The sequence below is a fragment of the Cupressus sempervirens genome, chromosome 4, assembly GCF_028749045.1.
Source record: "Cupressus sempervirens isolate cs-2001-9-10 chromosome 4, ASM2874904v1, whole genome shotgun sequence".
Lineage (NCBI taxonomy): Eukaryota > Viridiplantae > Streptophyta > Pinopsida > Cupressales > Cupressaceae > Cupressus > Cupressus sempervirens.
The window spans coordinates 295063019-295068400 of NC_143121.1; the positions used below are offsets into that span (position 1 = coordinate 295063019).

Consider the following 5382-nt stretch of genomic DNA (forward strand, 5'->3'; position numbering starts at 1 on the left):
ATTTTAACCTTCTCATTTACATGGCCATAGCTATATCACTTCAAATTCATGGTTAAAGTTTATGTAGATTAGATGAGCTTCATCACTTTAATAGCTTTTGGGAAAAAATCTCCCTCACAAAGTGGCATCTCTTTGAGATATTCACCCATATTTGTTTGAAATTATATCAACTTGAATGAACTCAGAAAGGTTGTAGTTGTTGTCTTTCATAACAGGTAATGATTAAGTCATAGCACTTCATCCTATGAGAACTCATTTCCTTGTTTCTTACCGCTTTGTATTTGCATCTAAATACTATTGGACTACATCTTAATTCACCATGGAAAAATGTGTTATGTGTATGCTCTTAGAAGAGGAAATTCACCAATTAGTATCACATAGATGTTCACTTGGTACCACATCCAGTTAAAAAAAATTAAGGGGACCCTATCACTAGATATAAAATAGCTTTCACAAAAGTATATATAAAGTAAATATTTTTGACAAACTCTGTCGCTACTAGCCCATGACAATTACAAAGCTGAAAAATGTCTCCCCATCGTTAAACTAACTACCATAGATGTACCTTTCATAATTATCATCAAACCATTTCAAATTTATACCAGCATCGTTACAGCTGACCCATCTTTAAACCTGTTAACAAGGCTAATGGTAACGCGAGGATTATTAGCTTTAATACTATTCAAGTCCTCCTCACCTTCCTTTAACCTCTCCATTAACTCACTCTTAGCTCCATAACTGCCACTGCACTCAATTCTCTTCAATGTTTTCAACTTCTCCAATCCATCTGGAACTTTCTTCACTCTCAGGAAATCCCATATCTTTAGTATCTTGAGGTGTTCCATTGCTCTGTCCTCCAATGCTAGGAACTCTTCCAATAGGGGGAAGCCTTGAACTAATAGTTGAACAAGCTTGGAAAATCCCCTTGACTCTTCAAAATGCTTTGGTAATTTTGTGCATTTTTTTAATTACCAATTAGAGATAAGACTTCTAAGTTGGGGATCTTTTGTAGCGCTGGATAATCACAACTACAATAAGTCAAAAAAAGGTTTCTCGAATTTCTTGCAAGGCATAGCCAACTGGGCATAGAGAATCAACAAAGATGATGTGAATCAAGATCTTTCAAACACCTCATTGTTTCTGGGAAAGGAGGAAGAATCAATTCCATATCATGTTCCTTTTCAGGAACATTATTCCATAATCCAAAATGACGCATTTTCACCAGGCCTACAAGGATGCCACCTTCAACACTCTTGAAACATTGTTTATCATTAATAGAAATCATTACTTCCTGGAGTTTGATCATATTGCTCACATCTTTTAGATTTAACCACTCATTCTCTTCAAAACCAAGCTTCAACCATGATGATCTTAGTGTCTTCAGATTGACAAGCTTCAGTATTTCCTTAGGCATATAATCCAACATTTTAGAGCATAAGATTAAATTGAGATAGGATAGGCAATTGAGTTCTCCTATCTAGTGCGGTAGTCTTCGCAGGTTTGCATAATCTGTAAGATCAAGAAACTGAAGATAATTAAGCTTCCTCACACATTCTAGCAACTCGTTAATATTTGTCCATGATAAATTTAGAACCTTGAGAAGTTGCGTGTTGCCAACAAATATAGGTAATGTGCTGATCTGAGTATACCCAAAGTCAAGAACACACAACACTATGAGACCATCAAACAAGTTCTCTGGAAAGTTTCAGATTTTGGAATTTTCTGACAGTGATGGAGTGCAGAGAAATTTTTGATTACAAAGACTGCTCTATGAGATAGCATCAGTGTCCATACCTTGTTGAGCCAGTAGTATCTTATAGCACCTTTTCAGGAGAGAGGAAGGAGCAAACTCACATCTATTTTCCATGGAAATGTAAATGGACAAATCCAACATTAGCTTCTGGATAGAGCAAGAGAGTGATGCATCTAAAGATCATCCAGTTTGATCAACTAAACGTAGATTTGCAAGCTCATTCAGGTAACTCATCTCAGCGTCCATCTCATCTTTTCTGAGATATGATGGAGTAACAAGTCCCTCTGCTAACCAAAAATGAATGAGATATTTGTAGGGAATCATATTGTCCTTGGGAAAGAAACAAAAGCAGGCAAAGTAGACTTTTAGGTGTCGAGGCAGGGATTCATAACTCGGCTTCAGGATCTGCAAGATGGGCTCCTTTGAAATAAGTAGTTCATTCAATTATAACTCCCACTCTTCTTCTAGACTATAGTTTTTCATTGATGTGGCAACCATCTTCACTACAAGAGGCAACCTACCACATTCCCGTTCCACTAAATCTGAAAATCTCTCAAGGTTAAGATTAGGGAAAAATGTTAGAGTATGTAGAGAGAGATGATTTTAGTATGTACAGAGAGGTAGTACATGGAGAGAAAAGTTGTAGTACAGGGAGAGAAAATTTTAGTAACTAGTGAGAGGAACCCAAATCCAAACTTCTTTCTAGAAGTTTTAGTATGTAGAGAGAGAGAAGTTTTAGTATGAGAAGAGAGAATTTTAATAAGTAGTGAGAGGAACCCAAATCTGAATTTCCTTCTAGAAGTTTTAGTATGTAGAGGGAGGTAGTACTTAGAGAGAGGTAGTAGGTGGAGAGAGGTAGTACATGGAGAGAGAGGATTTTGAATAGTGGGAAATTAATTGTTCTCTCTCTCTCCAGAATTAATAAAATTAACTCTCCCTCTAAAATAATCAAGTAACAGCTGGCTCTATCTAGAGAAGAGGATTGTGTAGGACATTGAATGAACCCAGAGTTAAAAAATAGCAGTTCTTTATCAAAAGGGCTATAGAGTCACCAAAAAAGGAGATAAATCCATGAAAAGGGACTAAGCACAACAAAATTGGGAACATGACCAAACAAAAGCAAGGGAAAGGCACAAAAAAATTGCCTACCTAACATATCTACATGGTAGGAAACCACCACCTCTGATAGCTCTGGCTCCAAATGATCATGCAAACCTGTTGATTGGCTAGTAAAAGTATATGCCATGGTTACTTAATAGGCAACAATTCCCCATTACTTTGAACTCAAATGTAGGTCTTCTCCTTGGATTCCAAATATTAGATTCCTAACATGCTCCATTTCTTTGGACAAGCGAATGTATCCAAATAACCACGTCTCATCAAAACCCTCAGACTTTGGATTTAATTCTCTCTTATGATGTATATCATTAATGAAAGAATTGTAGAATTAGACTTTCAAGTTTTTGAATGCATCTTTGATCTTCTCCTCTATTTGAGTTTCTAGTTGTTGGTCATCATGAAGTCTTGAACTCATCATTGACACTAGGCACCCTTTCTTTTCCATGAGCATGATTACGGTTAAACCTTCTATAAAATTATTCCAACCTAGATGTATATCCATGTTAGATTGAATCTTTCTATGACCCATTTCTTCTTCCTCATCTTACAAAAGATCATCTTGATTTTTTAGGCACTTCTAAGTCACATTGATACCATCCTCAACATTGTAGGCCATAACTTCAATTTTCATCCCATTAATATCAAAATTCTCCATCTAAAGGGCCTTGTAATGATTACAACTAGAAGATACCAAACTTTGTATTGGATTGCCTTCATACAATCTATGACATGAAGCAACTTGTGGAGCTATAGTCATTCACTAGTAGAATTATGATAAATAAATGACTATGTGACTAAAACATTTAGTCACAAGAAACATTCAAGGAATCATGAGAAACAATAGAAGAACTCCTGTAATGTAGACAAGAGTAAGGTGATAGGGAACTAGAAAAGTGGGCCAAAAGAAGTACATGTCAAGGAAGCATGATCAAGATCCACAAAAGAGTATATATGTGTGTACTAAGTTGAACAATCTTAGAAACACCATGATGCTAATGTCACATAAGAGAAACTCACTAGACAAAGGAAGATGGAAAGCAAAGGATAAACGTCGACCTCCCATGGAAGTTTAGTCAAAGTAGTGAATGTAGAACAAGGCACAAGATATGAAAATTTTGAAGAATACAATAATCCACCTGGGTTTCCTTAGAAGACACTACTTGAATAAGAAGTCAAAATAAGTCAAAAGTATTGAAATAAAAATATATATCCAATATGACACTTTATCTCAGTGCATTTGGAAGAATCCATACAAATGATGTCTACATCCACTAGAAGAGACATGGGGCTAACAAAATAGATAGTACAAACCATGAAAAGTCATCTAAAGCAATAAAATCAATCTCCAAACTTGAATCAACCAAGATATTCACTAGAATGCAAGAAACAAAAAATTCAATGGGATGTACGTGGAGCAAAATCTAAAAAATAGAATGTTTCCTAGAGTGCAAAATAGGACCTCTAACTTTGAAGGAATAAATTAAAAATAAAACATCATCAAAAGTCTAAATAAACAAGATTATCATGATGGGCTTAGAACCAACTTTTTCAATGATCTATCATTTGCAAAAAATAGAGTTCAAATGGTCAAGTTATGACAAAAAGTCACAAGTAGGTTAGAAAAGAGTCAGAAGGGAAAAATATAACATCACCAACTTGAGACCCATGCTAAAGCACCTTGGGTAGCTAGTCTATTAGTACTAAAAATTACCTCGGTAAGCATGCCAATGTGTAATAGAAACTATATCAATTTTTATACCAAAAAAATCAACATTTTTACTAAAAAGCCTTGATTTTCATGTCAAGAAATATTGATTTTCATGCCAGAAAACTTACATTTTTAGGTAAAAAATTGTAATAATCACCGCCTTGGGAAACATGACCAATTTTGGATTATTTTTGCCTCAAATTCCAACTGAGTCCAAATTGGATAAATTTTATATGAAAATAGAGCTTTTCAAGCACTCTAAGATCAATGATGAGGTCCATTTGGGCTCAAGGTGTACCAAAAAATTGTGACCCCATAGATCCAATACAAAAGACTCTAGAAAATGAAACCTTTCGAAATAAAAAACATAGATCTAAAAGCCAAGCCAAACCTCTCATAAATAAAATAAGCTCATAGAGATCTAGAGCTCTAATACCATGTTGAAGTTGATGAAAGATCAACCCCTCAGGTCCCAAGAATCACTACATGGAAACACCACTCATATAAAGAGAGAAGCAAAAGCTATGGAGACTAGAAGTCCAAGATCCATAGATAAGACATTCCTGATGAGAAAAAGGACAAATGGATAGAGTCAAAAGTGAATGAATTTTACAAAGAGATGTTGTCCTTGTAGAGGAGCTCAAGACTCTAACAAATATCTAACCTAGGTTGCATTATAATAATTAATAAAAAAAATTAATTATTATATGCCTAAAGTTTAGCTTAAGTAAAATAGAGTTAATAAGTGACTTAATAATTAAGTTAATATGATTTAATCAATCAATAAATCCTTGATTAGTCT

The 5382-nt window shown here is 34.8% G+C and overlaps 1 pseudogene; it reads right to left on the minus strand.

The window, feature by feature from the left end:
• Positions 1–565: 565 nt before the first annotated feature.
• On the minus strand, positions 566–2999 carry LOC149561171 (disease resistance protein RPP8-like; annotated as a pseudogene).
• Between the last annotated feature and the right edge of the window lie 2383 nt (positions 3000–5382).